Genomic DNA, 27,049 nt, shown 5'->3' with positions numbered 1-27,049 from the left:
CATAAGGAAAAAGTTTCTTACAATGACAGTAGCTCAGCGCTGGAACAGTGACCAGAGAGGTTATAAAATAATCTTCAACTTTGGCTTTTCAAAAGTCAGTAATACTCTGCACGACTTCATCTAGTTTGGAAGTTAGCTCTGAGCAGATGGTTCACCTCGAGGCCTAGAGAGATCTTTCCAAAAGCAGGTCTTCTATGAGTTTATGATCACTGAGCCTTTCTGAGGTGTTACTTAGCACACAGCTGCACCTTGAGGCTGCTTTAATTTATGCTTTCATTTACTCCAGTGGAAAAAATGCCGCTGTCTCCTGACAAAATGCTACCCTTTGCGACTTACACTCACATGCAGAAAAGTGTCTTTCTTCAAAGCTGGCCCCAAACCACAGACCTGCCAGAGAAGAAAATGACCCTGGATGTGATTTCTGTGCAAAACTCACTCACATATGTTCTTCCACGGTCATTTCTTCACACAGCCATGCAGAAACAAGCACAAGAGTCTAATCTTTCTGAGGACCAGAAGAAAGGGAATAAAGCAGCTTCATCTACAACTCACATTTTGCACACTGACACCAGAAGTATATCAGCACAATTATTCCCCCCCCCCCCCCCCGAATATATCCACATTGCTATATCCCAAGCACCAGTGACAGAAGGCTGCAGTTGTATTTGGAATTAAAATGTCACAATAATGCTACAACAAAAGCTGCCATCTCTTCTGTGCAAAGGGTTGAGGATTTGGGGGAGGGTTTTGATGTTTATTTGCATTTTCAATTTGGTTTTTTTTTATTGCAAAATGCTTTTGTAGATACAGGTCCTTTACCAAGTTTAAAGTTTGAATTCCATTTTGACTCCTCTAACTCTCTGCCTTAGAAATCATCAGAGCCCTTTCAATGAATCAAAGGCTTGAACTTCAAGGAACAAAGCATATTGTTCTAAAGGTAAATACATCTCACAGCTTATTAGGGTTATTCTTTCTTGCACTCTCAGACACTGAGTTTTAAAAGTTTTTCAGAGTGTTAGGTTCCTCATTATGTGGCTACATGATCCTTTGTGCTATGGCACATGTACTGTGTAAGAAGCTATGAACTTCCACACGCTAGTGTTTCTGAGTTCTTTATTTTGTTTTACCATTGAGAAACATTTTATATGAACACAGGACTTTATTGTAAAAAAAAATATATTTCCCTAGTGTCTTTTTGTGTCAACAGAGGACTTTGCTGGCAAGTAATGAATTTGCACTAAGCGGGCAAACACAAATAAATGAAATGTATGTGGATAACCAAGGGTGGTATATGTATATATTATAGCTCCAAGGTTTTAAAAAAAAAAAACAAAGCACCACAATAAATCTGGTCATTTTAGAAAACAATAGCCATTTATGAAACATTTTTGCCACTTATATTTCCAGTGGAAAAATTAACCCCCAGCCCATATGCTCTAAGCTTTTAGTTAGTCATTGCATACCCAGTCAGGTATATGGTGACCTATCAAAAGCATATATGCTAAATACTTATGCATTAGAACATTTAATACTAATTTTTGTTAATACAGTGTTTAGATTTTTGCCTCTCTTTGCACTTTCTAAATTTCTCAGAAATTAGTACAAAGTCTTGGTGAAATACCTTGTGGCAGTCAGAAGAACAGTTCACAAAGACTGCAAGTAAGAAGTGTTTGAATAACCAGAGCTGTGTCACATGCCTAATCTTTTCCTAGTGTATTTAGGATAAAGGATACTTGGCTTGCAGAGGCGCAGTCTTGCTGATATAATTGACCTTCTCAAGAATATCTGAACAATATCCAGAATTTGCTAAATATTCAGAATGTTTGCCATAGGATTGTCTCTGAGAAGTGAGAATTTATGTACATTGCAAAAGCAGTGAGTCTGTGCCTGTCTTTAGTTCCTTTCAGACACAGACTGCTGGACTAGACAGACCTCTGGTCCGACCCAGGACAGCCATCCTCATGTTCTTTTGCTCACTTTATCTTCAAATACTACAGTATTACAATTTCTCCACAGTGCTCTTCACTCACTCATCAGTGTGCCAGTCATTTTGCTCCAGTCATGCTCCCTTCAAAAGGGAGCCAAAAGAAGAGCTGGAGCAGCCATTCCGGTGTAAAGGCTGGCCAACAACGCAGAAAATTACAGGGCACAGCCCATTTTGGAAGGCAGAGGTCCAGGCTGCCGGGGACCACCAGGGAACTGAGGGCAGACTCAGTTACCCTCCCTAGCAAAGTTAACTACGGGTATCACCAAGATTTAGTTTCTTCAGATAGAGAAACCGTGCTAGCTTCCACACCTCTGACAGCTCCTGCATGGGTTCAGGTTGGTGTGAGTCTACCCCCAGGCATGACTCTAAGCTGGGCAGGGAGGGCCTGGAGAGACCCCCTCCTCATCCACCCTGCAGCAAAAGCAGCGAAGGCAGACTTTTGTTTCTTGCATCTCACTTGGAACTACCTCATAAACATTGGAGTAAATTTGCTTATCGCAGGCATTCCCAAAGAGATTATAAATACTCACTCTGCACCTTGCAGAGGGGAACAGGCTGGAAGCAGGTTCCAAGCTGCTGTGAGCTCCTGAGCTTGGCCTTTTGGTCACGGCAGTGCTGGAATTCTCAAAGCTGTTTAAGAGATTTAGGTGCATACATCCCCTGGATTTCAATGGAGACAAAGGGTTAAACTTCTCCAAAAGTTTAAAAATCCCAGCATAGATGTAGGACTGGCTTCACTACCACTGTGCTGGAACTTGGCAACGGTTTAAGAGGACACATCAACACTAAACAACAGTTTGGAACAGGAAGAGAAGATGAATATCTAATCCGATTGAAACTCCAGAGGAAATATCACGCAGGCTGACTGGAATGGGCCCAGGAGTCTCACGCTAACAGCTCTGGTCTTACAAAAAATTCTCCTCTGCTCGGGGTCTCTCACTACCAGTCGTCAATACTGCACGTCAGCATCTGGAAGCAGCACTGCATTTTAGTAGCCATAATCTCACTCTTAACAGTACAACTAAAAATATCAGTCATGTGTCTTTTAAAATCAAAACCATTTCATTAATACACTCAGTCAGGGATGTTTGTGAGGAGATGGAGGTTCAAATTATGGTTTTTTGTTTTGTTTCTTTTATACAGACTGTACAAAACAAAAGTCTTCCAAAACATAAATGCTTCCTACTTAGGATACAAGTAGTGGGAGCATTGCCTTGTTGCTTCAAAAGGACAAATAAATAAATATCTAAAGTCTTTCCACCTGAAAGTCCCAGAAGACTCCAAATTTCCCCATTATCTGGGAAAAAACATTTACACAAATGCTGTTTCTCAACACACAAGCTATAAATCAACTCCAACTTCTGTGCAAGGACATCCCCAGAACTGAAACACCAGAAAACTGGGATGCCAGCCAAAACCTTAAAGAGCAGTTGATCACAGTTCCCACACCGAAGTTGTTACATATGAAGTCTGTGGTGTCTCGCCGTTCTTCCTGAAGGCTGTTCTCATGCAGATACAGTAGAATGTGAAGAAACCTGTCTCTCCTAGCCTGTGCCCATGGAAAAAAATGCTAATGCACTGGAGCAGGGAGAAGCTCCCACATAGAAGAAACTGCACCGGTGAATGGCTGCACACAGAGACCTCAGAGGTTGGTCTTGGCAAAGTTACTGATGCAGGGAGTAGTTTATTGGGGAAAAGAAGTCAGCTTTTGAACTTCACATGACCCATTTCTTAGCATGGCTCCCTCCTAGATCCTTATGGGCGCGTTTTAATGGTTCTGTCCTGACTTTTACTCCTACAAGCTGCAAGCTGCAGAGGCACTTCAGCCTGGCCTAAGTCCAAGTTGGTGATTTTTTATTTATTTGTTTTTTAATAGTCTGGCTAGTTTTTAGCTGGATCATTTTCCTGATCCAGGTCATTGCCCTGAAGACTAATGTTGGAGTAAGGGAGGCAGCAGGAGCAAACATCTGGGGCTAGAAAAGAGTGGGATGGGATTTCCCTTTTGCTGACAGTAGACACTTGATTTCAGGATGAAGTGACCATACAACAGCTTCCTCACATGCTTTTGTGAACGCCTTCTTGACACGCCACCACAAACTACATCTATTCCATTGCTTGCGAAACTATCCTATTTCACAGTATCTGTGAAGTATCTCCCATGCAGCTTCAAAATGGCTTTTGAATGCATCTGCCTGAGCAGAGCATGTTCCCCCCGTGCCCACCCACGTGCTGGCTATCAGCGGGTCTGCAGCCTGAACGCCAGCCAGACTCTGTCCAGGTATTGAGGCTCTCCTCGGTGCAATATGTGATCACTGAGTTTTCATAGAGGTACCAGTGGAAGAGAGGGAACAGAAGTATAGGTTATACTCTGGGCATTTTACTGCTTGTCCAAAGCAGTATGTCTTTTTAAGAAATAGAAGACTTCAAAAGGAAAATGGCCTAACATAGGAAATTTGGAGATTCAAAAGAAAATAATTATTAGTGTTCAGGAGCACTTGGTTCTACAGCTTTTGTTTATTCACTTAAGAAATAGAGTATCTCTATATTCACTTCTCCCAAATTCTCACTGGTCCCCTCTGCTACATCAGATCATGCCACGCTTTTAAAAATCCCATTTAAATCTTACAAATTGTTTTCGGGACAAGGTAGGGAATGAAGCCTTGGCAGTGTTCAGACCAGGCACAGGCATGGTTCAGTGACGCTGGCACTCACTGATGGACGGCTCCCTCTCGTGCCTTTCCCACACAGACAATCCCTGCCCGGGAGGTGAGACCGCCTCAAACGCAGCCCTGTGCACTCGCTGTGCAGGCACCGATACAGCATTCAAAGTCTCTGATATACAAGGATGGCATTTAACAGAGGACACTGAAATCTCAGCTCCTTATTAAAATGTATTTCATAACTGAAATCATATTAAGAGTGGGTTTATCAAGGTGGTCCCATCAGGATGAGGTCTTGCATGGCAGTATTATTGTTTTACTGAACACATCAAACGCTTTTGCCTGTGAAAGAATGAAAACAAGTGTCAAAATATTAATGGCACCGTCTAAGGAAGCAGAAGTTTTTCTGCTGGCATTTCTTGGGTAAGCACGGTTAGGTGATGCAGTGAAGTATTAACTGTCAGTCCAGCTGAACAGCTTTCTGAGACAAATGCAAACACCACTCTTATTTCTGCATCTTATTCTGTGTCTAAGCATCTAACCAATGGGAAACTCTTTGCCCTCAAGAATTCAAGGGTCCATGAATGCAAAAATAAATGAAATAAAGGGAATGGGTGAATGTTTCATCTGGATATCCCTTTAGTGGAGCCATTTATGCATAAACACAGCAACAATTTCATACTGAGATTAGACATTGCACATCTTTCCACAGAAAATCCCTTAAAAAGTGGTCTGTTTTAAACCAGGGACCTATGCAACTTTGTAGACAAAAAAAGTTGGCCCAAGTCATGTCTGGATTATTCCAAAGATGATCTATTCCTGCAAGGCTTCACTAAGCTTAGCTGGGCACTTCCTATTTAGATCCTACTTTCAAGGTCCCAAAAAAGATCTGCACTTAATAAACCTTCTTTATACTAAGGATTCAGACTCTGGGACTTCACTTTCTTTCTCTACATGTATATATCATTTTGACCCACAGCACAATTTTTACACGGCTTGAGTCTCTTCAGCTGCAATGGAGCTTTTCAGTATTCTTGAAAAGCCAAAGTAATTTTTTGCATAACACACTTTCTTCTGAAGTCACAAATTCCAGTTAGAAACACTGAATTAGACACATACTAATTAACAACCACACAACAATCTGAATAAAAAACACACCTGAAGATCTGCAAAACTGAAGCACCTAAAATGAAATGCAAAAAGTCCAGTCTCAGGAAGACCCTCCATCCCTAGATCCAGTTTTACTGCCAAAATCTGCCACAGGATTTGGAAATCATGTGGGAAGAAATGAGGATACTGCAGTCTAATTGACTCGTTCAGCATTGTCATTGGTATTATTTCATGAAGTTATGTAGAGGATTTAACTTCTCCCTAGGTCTCTATCAGCATTTGCTCAAGTAATGGCAAATCTGATTTGTCACAGAAAAAATCTGAGCTTATCTTAACCCCATAAGTACACCTTAGCACTGAAGAACATCTACCACCAAGCTTCCAGATCTCTTTCTAAAAACTGAATACACTGCACAAGACTTTTTTGTTTCCACTGTATACGGCCTACCTAGCCTGAAATGGGCTCAATGGGATTTGTGATGAAATCCTGACCGCTCCGAAGTGAGAGAGGCTTCTGTCAGGGACTTCAGGGGAGCTGTATTTCACTTCTGCAATTTACCTTGTCTTTAGGTACATACGCAGAGCACTTAAAAATATGCTCACATGCAATCTACCTAGCTAGCTCTCAACAGTGATGTTCTTAAAAGGTTTTGATGTCTTTAATTAGTATTTTATTACATATATTTCAGCATTTATCCAGAATTTTTCATTTTACCCACTACTTTGGTAGATTTAGGAGAAGCAAACCAGTACAACTGATTTGGATATAATGTTATAGCTCCCCTTATTCTAAATGATTGGGAGTTTATTTGCCATTGCACACAGGTGCCACAAAGTACTGACTGCATCCTGTGTGCTGTATCCATAGAAAATTAAAAGTTTAAGGAACACAGATTCATCCTCTGCACCAGCCACCAGTCCACAGCCTGTAAATACATGCAGCCCAGCAAAAGACGTGTGGCTGCTGAGCACTCCTTTTCTGAGATCAGTCTGCTAGTTTGTCTTCTACACGTGCTCAGACAACACAGGACAGAGTCCCAGAGGAATCTCATACGGCCAAAATATTCTGATCAGAAAAAGTGCAACTGCAATTTAAAGAAAAGGCTTCTGAACAGTTCAGGAGCAAACTCAGCTCCTGTTAAGGAAAGATCTAAAGACATATGGGACTCCTCATGATGGTACCAACAGCAAGCATGTCTATGCCCAGAACATTCACAGGAAGCAAAACTAATGGGAAAGGCATAACACATTTTTCTACTGAATTTTCCAAAGGGACCTAACTTTTCTGGTTTTAACCCCACTTCAGTTGCTCAGCCACTGCAGAGGGAAATTAGCTCCTTTGCTACCTTTGGACACCAGCATTAAAGTGAGAATTTGACTTTCTGGATCAAAACAGAACAGTGTCACCAACCACGCTCAGTCTCAGAGTGTTCATTACGGACCATAAGTGGAGCATTATTTCCTCTTTCTGCACTTTTCAGTAGTACTTGTAGTTGATGTTTGCTCTCCCAGTGAGGTGGGAAATTTTCTCAGGAGAAAAGAGACTTTTTCCTTACACAGGAAAACACCAAAAGATAAAACCCTGGTGGGTTTAAGCTGCCCAGTGCCATGAACCTGCAAACTAAGATCTGAAACAGAATTTCTGCTACCAATCTCCATCCTTCTTTCTGCAGGCTGTTGCCACTTCCTTCACAACACACTGACACTTCTTCCTATAAAGATGCAGTCTCAGGTCATGTCAAGGGCAACCAGATGAACACCTGGAGATACAGATGACTGCACAACCATCAACAATTCTTCAGGAGAAAAACTGGCTCTCACTAATTGTATGATACACAAAGTAGCCCAGAACTTATCCAAAGATTTTAGATGATACCCCAGTGTAAATGAGAACACATGACAATAATGGCCATTAGCATCTTTCTGATATGCAGAGTCTATATTCCCATTTCCTTGAACTAGATGACATTTTATGGCCTGCAAAGTGCCTTTTGCCATAACTATTCTATGTTTCTTCACTCTCAGTCAGATGGTGAGAGATTTTTTTTTTTTGGTTGCCCCTGAGTGTAAAATTGCCAAGAATAACTGTTGCCTCTCCTAAAATGGCAGCTGTAGCCCTGTGAAAACAGGCCCGGCGGGTTCCTTTCTGAAGTGACAGCAGGTCTTACCGACATCAAAGGGGATGTGAGGTTTTTAGTGAGGGCTGTTTGTTGATTTTTTCTCCAGTGAAGTGATATTACATGGCATTTCAAACCCTCAATCCTATTAAGTGACAGAACTACCTAATAGCACTCATTAAATAACATAACTTGGTGTCAGAAATTCACTGACAGGCTCATGCAATTGAAGTGGTAGATTTATGCCCTAAAACAATATGGTTTTGGTGTTATTGTTACTGTTCTTTTAATAAACGTCATTTATTTTAACAGGTGAAAGCAGAAGACCCAGAACAGTTCAGAAAAAGGTTATCAGTGATCAGCACATAACCGAGTAGAAAAGTGGGTGCCTGAATTTTACATGTAGAGGTAAGAAAGCATTAGAAGCATGTTCTAATTGTTCAGTTGCTGCACTGCTGAAACCCTTCATTTCTTGGTGATCTCATTTATTTTGTGACACAAGGCAGTCATATGTTGCAACAGTATTCAGGAACTTTCAATCTTTCTGTCCAAGGAGATATCCAGAGTTATGTATAAATGAAGATATTAATTCATTTTTTTTCTCCCTTTCTTTAAGTTATCTGTTGCTTATGGGCCCAAAGCAAACACAGATAATAAAAACATTAAGGTCTTAAATACCACGATCATCCCTTACTCTCAGTCACCCATTAACTGCACATTTTAAACCTTTAACCCAATTTATTTATCTTGCAAGTGAATAACAAAGTTTATCATTGTTCACAGAAACAAGTTTATCAATGATTTCTTGCTTCTTTCTTTCTACAGCTCTCATCCTACTGGAGCTCAAAGTGCTTTTTACCAACTGATACACAAGTAGTAACTGCAGCTTTCCTGAGGTGGAGATCTGGTAGTGGTTTACATCAGAATGCAAAGAGAGCACGAGGTGTTAAGACAAGGAACAGCCAGCTGTCTGCCTGAAATCCACCTTACTTCTCAACAGGCAAAGCTAGAGTTCAGAAAATACACTATTACCAACATTACAGCTCAAAAATGATGTTAGGGGTCTCTTGATTCACGTTTAGTTTCTGAATTGTTATATACGTGCAGAAAGTATTAGAAACCAGAATTTATGTAGAACATTTGTAAAAGTTAACTCTATTTCTTCTTTACAAGAGAAGTCTACTTTGCCAGTAAACTACCACATTCAAATTCAAAGCAGAAAGCGTCCACTCTACATAGCAAGCCATTAAGTTTTAGTGGTCAGTGGCTACCCCCATGAGATCCCACTGGAAATTAATTGAATACTCATGTGAGCAACTGCTCACCAAAATGAAAAGTAATTCACAGTCTGTAACTTGTACACACAAATCCTCCCAAGGTCTGCCTCTCCACACAGAAAACTCTGTGTTTTTCATTATTTCTCCAGTTGCCCTTTCTTACCACCCATGCAGCAAAAATCTCTCTAGGTTATTCCATCACCTTACGATATAAGAGTCAGTCCATCTCGGGAAAGACAGAAGGACATGACGGGGCTGTTTTCAGCCAGGACTAGCATTCATCAAATTTTCATCTTCTTAATGCTGTGGGTAATTTTTCATTTTTAGCCACTGGAGGATGGTCAAGTCTATAGGCAATGGTTCAGAAAAAACCTCCCTTGTATTCTTACAGTCTCTTGTACTCTTACAGATACAGAAAGAAGCAGTACCATCACCAGCAAATGCAGAGGCAGACTGGATCACTTCAGTGGCAGAGTCCTATAACACACTACTTCCAGAAATTACCAGCCCTTGGCTGCCTTTTCACTACAATTTATCAACCATGCAATGGTGTAAAAGAGTGCACTGCAAAAGTTACCAATCTCTCAGTTTAAAACAAGTATTCAGAAGAGAGCAGGGAATTATTTTTAGCAGGGAGCATCTAGTGATCTATCTACACAACAGTTTCCAAGTAATGGCAGTGAAACACCTGATGGTGCAGTTGAACCAGACAGGCTGAACAAGCAGCCAGTTGCCACCTCAGTCATGGTCTCATCCATCCCTCCGGTGCTGCTGGCTCCAGTACTTGTCTGACCCTGCAGTGAACTGATTCAACTCACTACACTGACTAAAAACTAACTAGGAGGAATAAGTAAATCAGTTCACAGGGTCTTTTCAGCACCAGAACTGATGAGAGGGAGGGGATAAGGTGCAGCCCGAGCAAGCAGCAAATTGCAGTGTTCTCGAGGATGGGAATGAGTAGCCACAAACTTCTTAAACCAACTTCACCACAGAAACCACAGAAACCACAGAACAGCACCTTGCATAGCTGCTTGCTTCCTTGTGCCAGATCAAGCCAATCTAGACAAGTTCACATTTTCTATTGTTGTGATAACAAGGTCATATATGGGTATGTTCACATCAGGCTAGAACTGAATAATGAAATTGGGGAGGAGACCATGACCTGGAAAAGGACTGTCTCTGTGTCCATACATCCCTATGCGGGAACAGTAAGAGATGTGAGCCACCACTGATATAAGCAAACCCATTTGGAGGTAAGTACAGTAACACAGCTGAGATGGTCCAACAGCTCAATGCTGTCAAAAGGTCTGTCCCACAATCTTCTCTCCCTTCTCTTTTCCAACACCACTCCCCATCACACCATCCTGCCCACTCCTTTATGCTGGTCTCAGCATTTACAGGACCTTCACTGAGCACACTTGACCTGCTAACCACACAGGAAATCCTCTTTTTTTTCCCCAAGGTTAGTTTTCTGCAGGTGTAGTGAGTTGAATATGCTCAGACAGGAGTACAAATGCCAGAACAGCACAAGGGAAGTGGTGGGGGTGTGCAGTCGGACATGAGGAAGAAAGCGAGGGGAACCTTCCAGTTTTGTGGGATCACAAAATTATTTAGGTGTAAAGGGACCTCTGGAGGTCATCAAGTCCGGTGATGGTGAATCATTAAAATGAGCAGGAAACCAGTCAGCAGCCTCCTGGCTCTGTCATCAAAAACCCAACTCTCACAATTTTCCAATGGCATTTTTATTTTTTTTAATGCAACATGAAAATTGTTTCAAAAATTACTTCTTTTTGTACCCTAAAGGTATAAAATTCTGGAAATAACAATTAGCAGTTAAACCCCTGACTGTAACATCCCAAGTAAAGGCAGAATGCTCTAAGGAATAACAAAACAATGCAATGAATATTTGTGCAGCAGGAAGAGTTTGGAGATGTTTGTTTACCATACAGTGTGTTCCTGCTTGACAGATTCCTAGAGAACCCATATAAAAAGCTCTGATTATTAATAGTCAGATGGCATGAAATGGTATTTCTAACCTGTTTATAAATGGTTTAAAGGAAATTACAAATACATAAAAACCAAAACTAAGTTTACAGTAAAAAGGCAGAGAGCTAAATTTGTTCTTCCAGTAAGCAATATGTTATATGAAACTGAGCTGAGTACATCTGCCATCATTTTACCTGGAAAAAATCAAAGTGGGGAGAGGAGGAAAGATTTTTAGTTTGCAAAAGCAAAAGAAAAGGAGAAAGCTCATATATTGTATTAACCTTGTATTGTGCATATGGATAAGTAGTTTCAGTAACACATACAATGATTTCACAATGTGCTTTGAAAAGCTTCATTAATGTTTTTGGAAATATGGGAAAGTAATTTATAACACCACATAAAAAAGTAATAGAGGGCCCAATCCTGTCGCCACTAACTTAAACTGGGCAGAGTTAAGCCTTCAGGACCTTCTGACAGATTTAGAACATTTTTCAACAGCCTAGTTCAGATATTAGCAAATCCTAGCCTGGCTGGCTCCCACCACATCTCCACTTGCTAAATTACTCCCTTTTCCTCTTCCCTCCCCCTCCCCCCTTCAGTATAATTTAAAACAAAAATATTTTTAATGTGTTGAACATTTGTATATTCGGAAACAGTGCCTGCCTTTTCTCCATTCTGACAGCTCTGAGCACTGCTAGCCATTAGCAGCCTGCAAGTCAAGAGATGCAGACCAGCCAGATATACCAAGTCACAGCAGCCCACCCTCCACAGCATCCCTGAAACCACCAGCCTTCTGTGAACTTCTGATTTTCTGCATGATACTGCCATGAAAACCAATGTCTCCTAAACAATCACAGGGAAATTCTTGAAACACAAAGGGAGTTAAGTTTCCAGAGCCCTTTATGATCTGAAAGAAACGCTTTCCCTTTGTCTTCACAGTAAGAGAAATGACAAGGATGAACACATGGACTGAGGTTGTGTTTGGAGACCAACGTTCTCCCCCACAGTAATATCTGAACATGGCACATTTTACAATGTGAGCCTGCACCAAAGAGCAAGCCCTTCTCTTTCTCCTCCCCTGTCAGCACTGCAGTTCAAAGTGGCTGCTGGAAATACCAAACCTCTGCATGTGGCACATGAGACTTCAATCATTATCCTGCAAACCTGTTGCACTTTCACTGCTGATCAGACCAAAATTCCGAACCAATGTATTTAAAAAGGGGGAAGAAACCCACCACCAAACAATAACTTATTATTCATTTATCATGCAATCTCTCTGGCCAAGTCTGCATTACAGGGCAGATCCATTACTACCTTCTCTGGCTTCCATCCAGAACAGACCCAGCATGCTCAGATCCAGAAACACCATGTCATGGATTAGGTAGTTAAATGCAGCAAATACTAGGGCAATGATCTAGAGTTCTCATTTACCTTCTGCTTGTCTTTCAGCATTCATTTGTCCAGGTGAATTTCTTCATTTAAGTGTCTAAAACCTTTCAGTTTCTGTCAACTGATGCCACTTGTGAACTGAAGCTGAAAACTTAAGGCCATACAAACATAGCAGGATTCTGCCCACAACATGCACTGAAGTGCAGGGGTCCTCTAGGCTGCCTCCTTTAAAGTCAGCTTTCCCTTCACCACCAATGTATTAAACTCTACAAGTCAGCCCAAATGAATCACAGCCTCTAAAAGATCTAGTGGTTCCTTCTGATAACCTGAACCAGGAGGAATAGCCAGTCAGAGGCTGGTACACCTAGGTGTACTAGAGCATCTCACAGCATCCACTTCAGCCCTGACTCCCTCTCCTGTCTCTAGATACCACTACAGGACAAGGCTTCACCCCTTCTTGGTGAAGAATCCCAGGACCTCTAGTTAAGCTTCAGTTGAAGCCATCAGAACACACGCCCCATTCACTTGCAGGACACAGATCAGAACCTCTCCTACAGGGCTCTGAACCAGCTTTCTGGTTCATTAACTTTTGTTCCTCTACTGTATGGTTTGGTTCAGATTGAAATGCAGTGCTAGCTTCTCAGTTCGGGTCTATCGCAAATGCTTCTATCAGTGCCTGGCAGCTCTTCACATTTCCAAGACAGCTCGTCAAGTCAGTGCAGGCTGCTATGTCTCTTCCTTCCAGTTTGTCATTACCTACAAACAGTAAAACTTTCCCTATTCAATTCTCTTGCTACTCTTGAAAGGCTGAAACAACGTGGTAGAAAAGCTCCACCATAGTGCAGTTGGACTTCAGCAGGAGAGTTTATTTCTTGTGCTTTTTATTACCTTGCTGCCATTTCCTAGCCATAAGCTGCAAATGTTAAATTACAAAAAATACAGTATTAATCAACCAATCGAGTTGCCAGTTCTAATTTTGGATAGAAAAACGGACAAAGAAATAATCAAAGAGTTACCAAAAAAGCAGATGGCTGGAGAGCGCTTCTGGCAGTCATGCTACTCGCACATGGGACCACTTGAGTTTAACAAATTGGACAACAGAGAGAGTACTGAAATGGAAATTGGGGCTCTACTCCATTCAAATTCTTCAAAATGTTTGTTTTGGATTTGTACCTCCGCTGCAATTTACAGCTCTAGATTAGATATAGCAAGAGTAATATTCTTGACTAGAAGAAAAACAGAATGACTAAACCATTTGCCAAATCACACAGATCTGTCTCCCTGTATACAAATAATACCAACGTATAAATGGTTTCCTAAATAAAATGTAGTACTAAACGTGTCTTTCACTAACACAGCAATAAAGTTCTACCAGTAGTTAGAGCACAAGACAATTCCCTGACTCAAACTGCATAACTTCTTCAAGCAAGGCCCGTATCCACATGTAAACGTATGTAAGCTACATCAGCATGAAAAAGAAACCCACAGCAACTTGAGGTTTCACGACCATCTTCATGCAGCACAGAGACCTCTCACTGCAAGGGAGACGACATCCCAAAGCTGCTCGTTCTGAAAGCACGCCCTTCACTGCTAATGAACTAAAGGGCAGTTGTTTCTAACATTAGCCAGTTTTGAGACCATAAAGCATAGTGCAGTACTTCTACTTGATCAGGGAGGGAAAATCACTAAACCAAGGTTAGTAGTATCAATACAAAGGCACACAGGTAGGAGATGACCCCAAAAAAGGACGAAAAAAGCCTCATTCCATCAGTCTTGCTATAAGAACTCAGTTACCTAAGTGTTTAACAGAAAAAACATGAGGGCCTTTGTCAGTGAGATGCCAGTTGCAGCTTATAGTACATGTATGGCCAAATATGACATCACCTACCACAACCAAAAATTAAGATGAAAGTTCTGCCGGTCTCAGGGACCAGTCACTCACCAGGGAACCAGTGGTTTTATATGCACGCCTTCCTGAAGAATCCAAAAATAACATTTTTCCAGAGAGCAGAAATTCCTGTAGCGTTCACGCTTTTCGTTTCAGTAATGTTGCAATCCAAAGTGCCAGCCCTCTGTAATGAGGTAATCCGACAATGTAATTTGTAGTATTTTATTCTGTCAAAATTGATCTTAGTATTTCTATAGCAACTAGATCAAAACAAAAGATGGAGCAGACAGAATAAGTCTCTCCCTGCCACCACCCAGATTTTTATATAAATATACATGTATATATATAAAGCATTACACATATATAAAGTTAATGTTCATGATTCATCATTAAACAACGCTAGAAAAACAGCACTGGAGAAATAGCAGCACAGTAGGATAACATTTAAAAAAATGCTAGCAAATGTGTAAACTGACATCAATAAAATATAAAAAAAGTAATTGTTCCAATTATCAAACACTTGGGAACAGAGTATGTCTCTACCATTAAATCCGGTCAGGAAAAGATATTATCCATTTCTGGTTGGGGTAGATGGAAGTGAATACTGGCTTTGCTGGCATGAGGTGAAGAATACAGTATCTTCTCCCCCAGAGAAAATCATGCTCGGACCACTACTGTTAACATGTTAATGTTTAAGAAAGCTTGACTGCCATTTAGCTGCCTAAGCTTAGTTTTGGAAGTGCTGTATGCAATAGTCTTGCAAATGTCTGCCAATTTATTTTAGTGCCCTTGTAGGAGCTGAGCTGAGTCCAGACGCTGTGATTCCAAAACACATAGGAAAACTCTGGATGTGGAACCCAATATTTCCAATCAAGTAGTATGATTAATAGCAAGACCACCCAGCCCCTTCCTTTTGAAACAAAGATTGATCCATTACAATGGGGATAAAAAGCTTGGTTTTCCTATAGGCCACCTCTCCTTAATATCAGAGTAGCTTCTGAATACGTCTTAGGAGATTTCAGTTAGATCTTGAACACAGATTGCCAAACACACACTGTGTGCAGGTGCACACGTACATCTGCAAACTTCACATGTAAGCATGCAAATCCCCAACCAACCACACAGTTCCTAACTTCAGCTCTAAGGAGAGGATGAACCTCTTCTAGTGTGTGACATGTACCTGCCTCCAGAAATCTGCACAGTGTCCAAGAACAATTTTCTCACTACTGCATAGTGTCACTTACAGCCTTTAGTATAAAAATATGTTACAGTTTTATACAGACCCCTAAAATGGTTGGGAGGGAATTTCTGAGAACGGCGTGTCAGCTGGGAAGAGGATGATATACTCACTTTTGTTGTGCTGGATCACTGCAGGTCCAGCTGTGGTTTTGCTGCTGGCTGCTATCTCCGGAGGTCACCATGCACCCGCTTACCAAGCACACTGCATCAGCCATGGTAAGGGATTGCGGTTGGAAGGCAGTTTGTCTTCTAGGCCAACCACTACTGCTTGTTAAGAAAAAGAGAGAATGTTAAGTTAGAGAAATACTGGTCATCTAAAAGAAACAAACATTCTCAAGAGCAGGATATTTCTTTGATCCCAAGCTCTCCTGCTAGAAAACAGAATTTTCCCACCAGTTTAAGAAGCGGGGTATGATGGACAAGAAATTCTTGGTGAATACAGGAATAAAATTGTGTGCATGCATAATCTGAAGCATAGGAATGTTTCCACAGATTACTCACCCTCCTAAAATTCACTCAAGTCTTTCACCTGACTAAAGACCCTGACCCCATGAAGCACTCTCCCACTTGATAGCAATTCCCTCGAGTAATGACAGTGAAGAATTCAATACCAGCCGAAGCTGAGGTACGTATTCCAACTGAATTCACAGATACTTCTGTAACAACTTCTACCTATACATGGTCTTGTAATACTGGTATTTTGGAGCTTATCTTACAAATGACACAGACCTTGGCATGTCTTCAAATGAATATACTTAACAAAATGTACACAAAAAGCTGTTACCTTTTTTTAAACTTAAAAAAAATTAAATTGATCTGCTGCTGCAGCTGGAGATGCAAAATGATTATTTAGACAAGAAGTATAAAAATAAATGAAACTGCAGATTTATTCCTAATTATCACCAGTTTCTGACTGTCAGAGAAGATGTACTTTTTCCAAGGGAAACCCCTCATTACCCCTTCCTTCAAATAAAGGCAATCAACATTGAACTTAAAGGTTCCTGTCTGCATCCAGTTTACAGGCTTTACCATCCTGCTCTTTGAAATGGAGTCTTGTACAAGGCACATCAGAAAAACTGGAGGAAATTGGAGATAAAAATTATTTTAAAATAAAAACAGTATTTATGTCTCCCAAATGGGAAGTTTGGAGCAGCAAGGGCAGGAAACGGACCGGTATTTAAGCTGATTACCCAAGCAAAGTCCTCTGCCTTTTCAGCAGTGCCACGGTCCCTCAGTAAAACCATTTAAATTAATTGGAGTTTGGGGCAGGGGGAGGCAGGGGGAAGATGTCAAATTTTATCTGGAGTGTTAGTGATGGCTGGCTGGAGAGGGGCTTTCAGGCCTGTTAATTGGGCCTGTTTGCTCCAACGCCACAAACACTTTGACATGAAATGTTCTAATAACCCCGCAGCGCAGGTGGCCGCCAGTGTGAGCCGGCTCCTGACAGCCCGGCCAGGCCTGTCCCTTCCACTCAGGGCCCGCTCGGCTGAGCAGGCGGCTTTGGGCCCAGCGGTCATTAACCCAAATGTTCTCCCCGTGTAGCTTAGCAACCAATTAAGTAGCCGGGATCTTTAACATTTGTACCAGAAATTCACACAAATGAAAGTCTTTCGGGCCACGCTGGCCTTATAGACATGGATCTCATTATGCTTTTTACCTAATTATCAACTTAGCTTTTTTCTTTATGCATCTAAAAAAGACGGGTGGCAGTTAAAGGCAAGCTCTGCAGAGCACAACTGGAGCGCCGTTTCCTTCGGCAACACTTCTATGGGTGTTTGCATACATATAAAAATTACATCTTCTCATTCACACTTGCACATAACTGACTAGACAAATAATATTATCATAGTGGGAAGAGCCAGAATTAGAAAGGAAATACTGCAACGTTTAGATTTAATCTGGTGAGCATTAGATCATGATTCACTTTGACATAAAAGCTCAAGAGCACATTTAGCTGGGGTAAAACGCATTACAATGTTTTAAATGAGAAGGAAATAAGTCTAATGTTTCATGGGCTGCATTATTTGCTGTTGAAATCCTAATAACTGCCTACACTCTACACCTACGTTGTACCTAATGAATTGGTTTTAAACTTCAGAAAGCTTCAGCAACAAACTGAAAGATCTTATTTTCTTCTGACTCTCCAACAAAGAGGCCTTTTTAGTAGACTAGAACAGAAAATTGACAACAAAAAACCCCACTACCTTCATCTTCACTGTATTTCACAGCAGTATTTTTAAAACAAGCATCTTTGTTGATAAGATATTTTTTAAAACAGGGAAATACTCCAACACTGTGAGCAGGACTGGTATCACTGTTTTTCAATACCCACAGGCAAATATGGAGCAATGCTTCTCAAAGGCTAGCACCTGCTCAAGTCTCAAGAAGTTAGAAAGTTCTGCTTTATCAAGTGAAACACTGAATTAATGCTCCATATGAAAGTGTCTGACTCAACACAAGTTTTACAAGTGGCTTAACCCAATCTTCTGCTTTCTTCTCACCTACATCCATAAGATCCTATTGCTCCTCTCCCATCACCTCCTGCTTTTTTGGTGGCCAGAGGAAAAAATTAATCCCTGCAGCCCCCTCCCTGCTCATTCTCTGTCACACCAGCTGGCAAAGCAGTGGATCATTTCAGGTAGTAATACACTCCTGCCCTGGCTTAATACAAACCTGAAATGGCAGGCTCCAGGTACACATTTTTCATGGTGCATAACCAAGCCCAGTTGCGTTTTTGAACCATGCCTCTCCATCAATAGTCCCCAGTGCTCTCTCAAGGAGACAGAATGTGCTCCATTTCACCTCTGTGCCAGTCACAGGAGAAAGTGAGAAATATCTTTATAGTTGAGACGTGAGCCACAATGTGTGAAATCAGGTCCGTCAAGCTGGGCTGACCTTCTACTAACATGCCTGTGCCTTTCCCAGTCCAAGGCATACCAAAGAAACTCCCATCTCTGGGTTTCCAGTGTAACCTGGGTTTTTACTTACAAGTTGCATTCATCTAAACACATTTCCTTCATGCAGCAACTAGAATGAACATATCTAGAAAGAAACCAGATCACATAAAACAAGCTGCTAACTGTTTCTCACATGTGGAAACACGATGCCAATTCGCAGAAGCTGTTGTGATTGCACGAATATGGTTCTTTTACAAACCCAACTGAGTGTTGCAGCGCTCTGTAAGTATCTGCAATTTCAAGGCAGATAAATGTTATGTAAACTCAAATTTTGCAACTTTATTATTGTGTATTATTTCATGCCAAGTCGCTCTTTACATAGAAAGCAAACATCACTGAATTTATTTCAAAAAAAGCAAAATAAAGTTTACAGTTCTGCTTGGCATGAAGTTTGTTTATAAACACAGTAAGCAGACTGGCCTTATTACAACGGGAATGGCAGAAAAAGAACAACCCTATCTTCAAGTTGAGTATGAGCCAACAGTGTGCTTTCAGCAAGGAAGGCAAAGTGCGTACTGGGCTTCATCTGTAGCACGGCCCTGGCCCGTTTGGTCTGATGAAAAGATGGAGATCTAGTGACAGGCTATCTAACAGTAGCCTGCAGGGAAGCAGCCTACACTGAATTCCCTTACTTAAATGGAAATCACACTGACAAGAAAGCTAAACATCTGAGACAGATGATATAACGAGGGGCAATATCAAAAACTGCATCTTGGCAGGTTCAGATCAGAAATTATGAAAAACTTTTACAGAAGAAACGTGGTGCAGCCCTAGAACAGGTCACCAGAGAGGCAGGGGATTTCAGCCTTTGGAGATGTTTCATGCTAAACATGTACTTTTTGACACATTGGCATTTCTACTGATAAAATATCCTGTTAAGAAACTCTTGACCATGTATTAGAGAAACTGCGGCACTTCACCACCCAGTAGAATTCTCAAAATCACCTGTCCATCTTTCTAAAATACCCAAATGCCTTTAAAAGCCTTATAATAAACTGCCTAATAACTATGGCTCCATGCTCTGCACACTCAGAACACTGGATCATCTGGGGGTTTCATTCACATGCAAACCCTCGCAATAGGGACTATTCCCTATAAATACAGACTTACGAGTAAGAGTACAAGATATGGCCATGTAAATTGCAACACAAGAGCAAACTCCACATATTTGAAAAGATTATCAGTCAACTACAGTTCTTTCCACTGTAGAAACAGTTACTCAGTTAAGATAAACAAAGAAATTCCCATGCACTGAAAAGGAAAACCTATTAACTGATTAAACATGTGAATCAGTTGATAAACTGGTTATCAAAGTTCTGAAAACATTTTTAACAATGACCCTTCCTGCCATTTTTAACAATGACCCATAAAAGCTAGAATAATTCAGCACTTTACAGGAAACCAGCTGGATAGAAAACAGAACGTATTTCTGATCTAAGAAGCTGCAGCTACACCATATGAGCTGACAAATTTAGACAGTAATTATCACTAAAGTAGTGATAAACATTTAAATACCAATTAAAAGCTCTGGACAAAAATTTTCAAAGGTTTCTAACTGTTTTCAGCACACAGAAAAAATTACCACTCCTGTCCCCTCTGGTGTATACTTGCAATTCATTCCTTGTTTCATGCTTTTCAATTAACTATAAAAATACTTAATAATAAAAACAAACAAACAAAACAGCTCCTTAATTTTCAGGACAAGCTGAAGATCTGGAAGCAGCATGCAAAACTAGAATGCAGCGTATACTAATAACTAGACTTCACAGAGAATCTGATTTTACTCCATAGTACAGTTCAGAAATGGGTAAACGGAAAAAACTGTTAGACCTGACCCTTGTGATAAAGTTCCTTTTAGACAACTCCAGATCCATAGAAGAGCTCAGAGCAATTTTTTGGTTAAGAGAAAATTTTGGTGCCAGATTAGGGTCCCAGTTAACCAACAACATGACAATTGATCACATGCAAAGCATGGGCAGAACCTCCTGTATTTAAAGAAAATGCCAGCCATGAACTTCAGGTGGAGAATTACCTTTTCCCCAAATTCATAGACATATTCAGATCTAAGGCACTCTTCAGGCCATTCTGTACAAATGCTTGACGTCTATTCCCCTTCTTCCTATCCTTTGTATTAGCCATGTAAAACAGCTGTTAGCCAAAATATATCCAGATCCTGAATCCTACTTCTGTGTGGCTTCATGGCAAGTCAATTGTCTATAGCTTTCATTTTCATTTAATTATCAGGAAAGTCAGTCTAGCTAAAAAGCAACACCCCAAGTCAGAGAAATCCTAGAATGCAAGATGTTTCCACCAGGGTCTTGTACACTGTTCCAACAGTTAGCCACGATTTTGACATAAAACTTTTCCAGCAACTAAGGACTTTTCAAGAAGTCGTAGAAAAAGATTCAAGCTTTCTACCAATTACTGCAGAGCACTAGAAGTTAAAATGGTCAGTATTTAAACATTTGGCTTTACAATGATCTTAAAACAATCCAGTCTTTGTAGAAAAATAACCCCTCTCAGCCTTCTCATAAGCTGAAATAATAAGGCACACAGAATTAAAAGGCAGAATTAAAAGCTGGTATTCTATTTTTGTTCCAGAAACATAACATTTTAAAGTAATCAAATAAGGCATTTGTTAACAGAGGAGCATAAATAAAAAGAAAATGACCAGAGGTTTTTAATTTTGAAAAGTCTACTACCATTTCTGGGAACATCATATCTCAAAAGCATAGCTTGCTCATGGTATAGACCATACCTATTTGGCTACAACTCTGATCTCAGTAAGTACTGATGCCTGTGCTTTTGGAAGAGGAAGAAAATAAGAAGCTCAGAGAGTTATTTTTAAAAGATTTACATGTATTCCAAGGCTATGATGGATTTGGAATATAGCTGAGACACATGCAGACCCTGGACTTGGGAGGGGACAATGCACTCAGCACCTCTCTGCAAAGAGCTTCTTAGTTCACCAAATCTAAAAAAAGAGATGAATACACAAAGGATTTCATACTCTCAGTTCTGTAATTTACAAAAGATGTAGAAACTGCCCGTTCATATACTTAAGGTCATGTTGCACTTTTTTGGACTACAGAAACAAAGCACTAGTAGAAAGAACAGTACGTTCTCCCCACCATCTTCCTCCCACTGCCCCCCTCTCCACAGCGTGAATCTCCCAGCGGGAGCCACTGCCTTACAGACAGTTTTAACTGTGTGTGAACAGAAATAAAAAAAAAGTTTCTATAGATTTCCTGGCTCAAACAGTTCCTCCTTCCCTGCCTATGAGCTGGACTCCATATGTACTACATGTAAAGCAGAAATGCATTTTCCCCCATTAACATTACAATAATCTAAAGTATTCCTTGAAACTAGATTAAGCATTAAAATTTACAGTCAGTTTTGCAACCTTTTATTTCTCCTGCTTATCTCACGCTTTTGAGCAGCCACTCTGAGCTCAGCACAGCCATTTTGTAAAACCAAACCCTACATTTTTACAGCAACTACTTGATTTCTAATGTTTCAGTTACCAAGTGCTCAGCTTGGATACTTGGAGATTTTTTAAATTTTCAGATGGTGAGAACACAGAGCTTCCAAGTTACCTTTTTCCAGACAGCCCTGAATCAAGTTGCCCACAGTAATCTCCAAACATTTCCAGTGCCTGTTAAGAGAAACATGGTTACCTATAAATACATTTACAACTATAGCTTCTTTATACATCCCAGTTGTATCAGTATTCAATTGAATGGTTTTCCTATTCTACTTAAGAGATTTTTGCAGCTATACATAACATACAGTCTTTGTTCTTCTAGGGATGAAATCTGAGTAGAACTTTAAAAGCATAAAAAAGCAATGCTGAGATTCATGATGCAGTTCAAGTGCCAAATAGTGCTGCAGGTAATTGGTGACATATCTGTGCTTCAGCATAGAGCGAGCTGTGGCCATAGAACAGGGATGAGCAGTCCTAATATTGCAGCAAGGGCAAATATACCTTACATTTTAAAAAAGCTTGTGTACATACAATGAGTTGTTAACATCTAATGTGGATTGATCCCCTCTAGCAGTTGCCTTGTCTTATGAGTGAAAAAGTCACTGAGATGGAGAAATGTTTCAGCACAACCTGTTGACGTGACTCATTCAGTGAGCTCCCCTGAGACCTGCTGAGCAGCAGCGGCAGGACCCTGCGGTGGGGACACGTAGTGTGGAGTTGCCGATCTGCCTGTTAGGCATCACTGTGCACTAAATTTATCTGTTAGATATTGATGGGTAAAACTGAAGAGGACAAAAAGAAGGATGGGAAAGAAGAGAAATTCAAGTGAAAAGCTGAGCACTTCAGTTTTTCAAAGAAAAAAGAGGAAGAAGCTTTCAAAAAAATTCAGAGATCAAAAATCTCCTTTGCAACATGTGCTCACATTTTGTAATGACAGCATCATTCTCAAAAACAGGTTTCAAGCCTTGCAGATGAAGGCAAAAGCATTAGACAAATAACACGCAGGTCTAGCCCTTGTTATAGCTCAGGCCAGATCAAAGACTGGGTCTGGCATGCCAGACTTTCCTGCAGCTCCTCTTTGCTACTGGGAATTTTTGACAACTCCTGTGCACCAGGGAAGGGTGTTTTATTGCTCACACACAGCCTGACTCATAATTTGCAGCTTGATGCTGCATCAGGCATCCCTTTGATTGTCGACAATGCCGCAGACAGTTTTTTCTCAAAGTGGCAATTGAAATGTGTGTTCCTGCAGAGTGCTTCGATGCGTGGTCACCTTACCATGTCCTAACAAGTGAGCTGAGCAGATGCTTAAGTTGGTGGCTATTCAGAGGGCAGAGTAAAATATGGGCATATGCTTAAGCCCCACTGGGTTCAGTCCACTTCACACCTTTCCTAAGTGGATGGTTTAAGGGAAGGGATGGCCTTTGGGCAGGGATCACTCCTTTCCTGCCAGCCAGACAGCATGTTCCAGAGCAGAGTCCCATCCCTGACACGGGTTCTCCTTCCTATCAAAGGAGTGCAAATGCATCCCATTTATTTCCAGCTCCAGAGGGGAGCACGATGGAAGCAGGATGGACAGACTGGAAGAGGATAAGAAATTAAAATGAAGTGTTTCATGATAGCAGCGTTACTGCAAATCCTCAGTTAGAACTAGCAAATTACAAAAGTAACAATAAAAGGTGACTGAGCCATCTTCAGATTGATGTAGTACTGGCCAGCTAGGAACTGCGCTTGGCAGAAGGAATGACAGTCAAACTTCTTCAGTTCTCCCTCAGCCCTCCCAAAGGGAGCAATGACATCTCAGTGATGCCTTTAGCTCTTACCTAGCTGACAGCTAATGTGGATCACATGTCACTGGCTTGAACAGACTTATGACAATTTATGTCAGCTGAGGATCTGTCAACTGTATTTAGAGCTCAGCACATGGCTGTTGCCCTCAGTGAATCTGCAGCTCAAAGGGAAACGTGCATCCCAGCAAGTTTACATGAGCTGGGATAAAGGCTTGTAGGTGACCACAAGCCTGTGGGCCAGGTCATGCTGCAGACAAATCTGCCCTGGCTGGCTCAGACCCACAGCCCAGGAGCAGTGCTAGGTGACCAGCAGATTTTTCTTACTAATTGGTTGTTGTGGATTAGAAGGGCATAGTCAGTTCAGGTAAAAGTAATATTTTTAATTCATCAAAAAGTAAAACTTGAAGGAAAAAAGCAGTCTTCATTATGCTGGTTTTGGTTTGAGTCCTTCTGAAGTGTTTCATTTTGGTTTTGAAGTGTTAAAAAATTCAAAACAAATTGCTAACACAAATTGCAGTTTCATTTTAGAAATTTCACAATTAAATATTTCAATTCTTTGCACTCTTGAGGCAATTGTTCAAATGAAATAATTGAATGAAATTGCTGGAGACTGACAAAACAAAGCGACTGTGTCAAAGCTGCAGCTTCCCTAAAAGAGCGTAGAGGGAAAAAAAAGAGTTAACAGTGACCCCATTCTGTCTCAGAATGATTTTTTTTTAAAAATAAAACATGTGTTAAAAAAAATGAAAAAAAAAAATCACTGTCTGTAACATTATAGTTTTCAAAGACTGTGCAGCCTGGAATTACAGATAAGCCCTCTTAAGACCATAAAGAAAAATCTTTTGATAGTGTTCAGCATATTGAACTGGCTTCTCCTAGAATTTGCAGTAATAAAGCTGTCAAGCAACACAGAAAAGGAGTGCTAAGCATTTCAAGACTCAAACACATGAACTTCTATTAACCTACATTAACATGTAATTGTTGCTGTGAGCACACTGTTCTCAGTGTCAAGTGCTTATAAAGGACACAAGGAAAATCTTTCCATGTGATACAGGACAGGGTAACCACTGTACTGGCCTACAAATTTCTGAAACGGTCTTCCTGGCAAGCACTAAATTGATATGTATGAGTTATTCCTGGAAACTTCCCATATGGTTAGTAAATTTCAGAATGGAAAGATATGTTATTTCACTTTAATAACTTCCATGTTTTACATCACACCAAGTAGTTGCTAGTTTGCTGAAGTCTAGGAGATGAATGAACAATTTCGGTATGATCACATATGACTGTTTCATGTCGCTAAACAGCCTGCAGTCTCAGAAAGGCAGCAGGGGGTTGGTGATCATTTGCTTCAAAGCTTTGAGACACCCTGGCCAAGTCAGAGAGGTAATATCGTAGGAGGAGATTCAGGATATGGCTTCAACATTTTCATCTTCTACTCACTTAAGCTGGCTGGGTCTGGGACAGATGGGAACACACCTGTAATCCTTCTGGACACAAACCCAAGCTACGAAGCATCACAGCATGGACAGCTTTTTTGAACCTGGCTGCAAAGCCCACACAAAGGCCATTCCACATCATCTGGAATCAGTAGCTCAGAAGTCTCTGCACTGCTCTCCCAGGCACTGCAAAGATGCACCTTTTAAGAGGCAGCAGAAGTGAGGCTGAGAGGAGGTACACAAGGCTCTCTGTAAATAAATCAGAAGGGCAAACAGCAGGAAGAAAAGCCATCTAATCTGAAGGAAAACATTTGCACAACAAGCAGTGGACATAAGCCAGTCATTAATAAATTTCTGCTAGAAATTAGAAAAAGGTGCAGAAAGATTCTGGCACAGCCTTCCAACAGGATGGGAGAAACACAAACCACACAAAAATGTTACTGTGTTTTAAAATGCTTGTTTATAAACTCACAGAGCAGATGAGAGGACATAGTGACCTGTGACTGCAGGGACTGGACTTTCTCAGTTCTTACCCTGGATTTATGCTTCATGTTCCCCCAAACACCCTTCCTTTCCAGCCAGGGTAATGTTCTGGCATCTGTTTAATGCTCATGAACTGCAAGAGTATCACTAAAATGATTATGTAGGAGTATTTTCAGAGAGCAAGATATGATTGCAAAGGGAGTTGGATGTGTTTACATGGGGCTGATTGTTCTGTTGTGGACGTTGCTGATGCAGGTGAACAGGTTACCATGTCTATAAGGCTCCTCATCAGGCCTTCTGCCCATCTTCCAGACCTCACCAGACAGATTTACAAACAAAGCTCTGCATGTAACGGTGCCCTAAATGCAGGTCACAGCAACAGAGGTTGAGAAGCACTCCAAGCTTACCAGCCTACTCTGAACTGAGCTGGGTTGAGATTACAGATGCCCCGATACCAGTGGATCAAAGGGAAGGTGTTACCTGGCAAAGCATGGCAGCTGTTGAGAAGGAAGGTGTGATAACCCTCACCCAGTGCAGGGGCTGCTGGAATAGGGATGGTTTACCGGGATAACAGACTAGTGACTAACATCGCTGCACTGCCCTACCAAAATAATTTCTGGAATTGCTTCTGTGAGTCTTGCTGTACTTCCTTGAAGAGATTGCTCCTGGACAGGTAGCTCTGGTTAAGCTCCCAGTGACCGGAAGTAAAGGGCAGCATATCAGCATATATTGCTGAGCAGGTAATTATGAAGTCGACTCTCAAGGTTTCGTAAAACCACAGCAGAAGTTGAAGGTGCATTTATTCCTTTGGGTTTCATTCCACGCATTGTAATCTGCCTCCCTCACCTTTCACCATCTTGCTTTAACAAATATAGCTTGGGGGGGTTTTCAGAGCCTGTATCCTCACCTTAGGTTAAAGTGGTTGCTGATGACAGACAGAGCTAAGCACGTGTGCTCAGAACCTGAGCTCTCAGGCAAGAAGCACATAGCTAAACTTTGCCAAATTACTTTCAGAAAAGCCCTGACTGAAAGGGATCTTCATTGTAAAATGCTGAAAGACACACACACACGGAAACCCCCGAAACCGCTGAATTACCCAGGCAAAAGGCAGGAAACAGCCTGGGGTTTCTGACTCTCACGGAACTGCTCATTTTCAGCTGATGACCACATTGGTTTAATGTGTTCCAGAGCAAATGCCCTTCACATACAATCCACACATAATCTGACCCAAAGGCCAGCCTAA

General features: G+C 41.0%; 1 long non-coding RNA gene across 1 annotated transcript in view; it reads right to left on the bottom strand.

Moving 5' to 3' along the window:
- The window catches only part of LOC130153059 (uncharacterized), a 143,877-nt gene extending 121,608 nt beyond the window's left edge, over positions 1 to 22,269 (bottom strand). Inside the window, exons 1-3 of the long non-coding RNA XR_008823200.1 lie at positions 22,207 to 22,269; positions 15,765 to 15,917; positions 14,469 to 14,598 (exon numbers count right to left, since the gene is read on the bottom strand). This is a non-coding gene — a long non-coding RNA (uncharacterized LOC130153059). The remainder of the gene's footprint in view (positions 1 to 14,468; positions 14,599 to 15,764; positions 15,918 to 22,206) is intronic.
- Between the last annotated feature and the right edge of the window lie 4,780 nt (positions 22,270 to 27,049).

This window comes from Falco biarmicus, chromosome 7, assembly GCF_023638135.1.
Source record: "Falco biarmicus isolate bFalBia1 chromosome 7, bFalBia1.pri, whole genome shotgun sequence".
Taxonomy (NCBI): Eukaryota; Metazoa; Chordata; class Aves; order Falconiformes; family Falconidae; genus Falco; species Falco biarmicus.
This window is presented reverse-complemented; position numbering and strand designations above follow the sequence as displayed.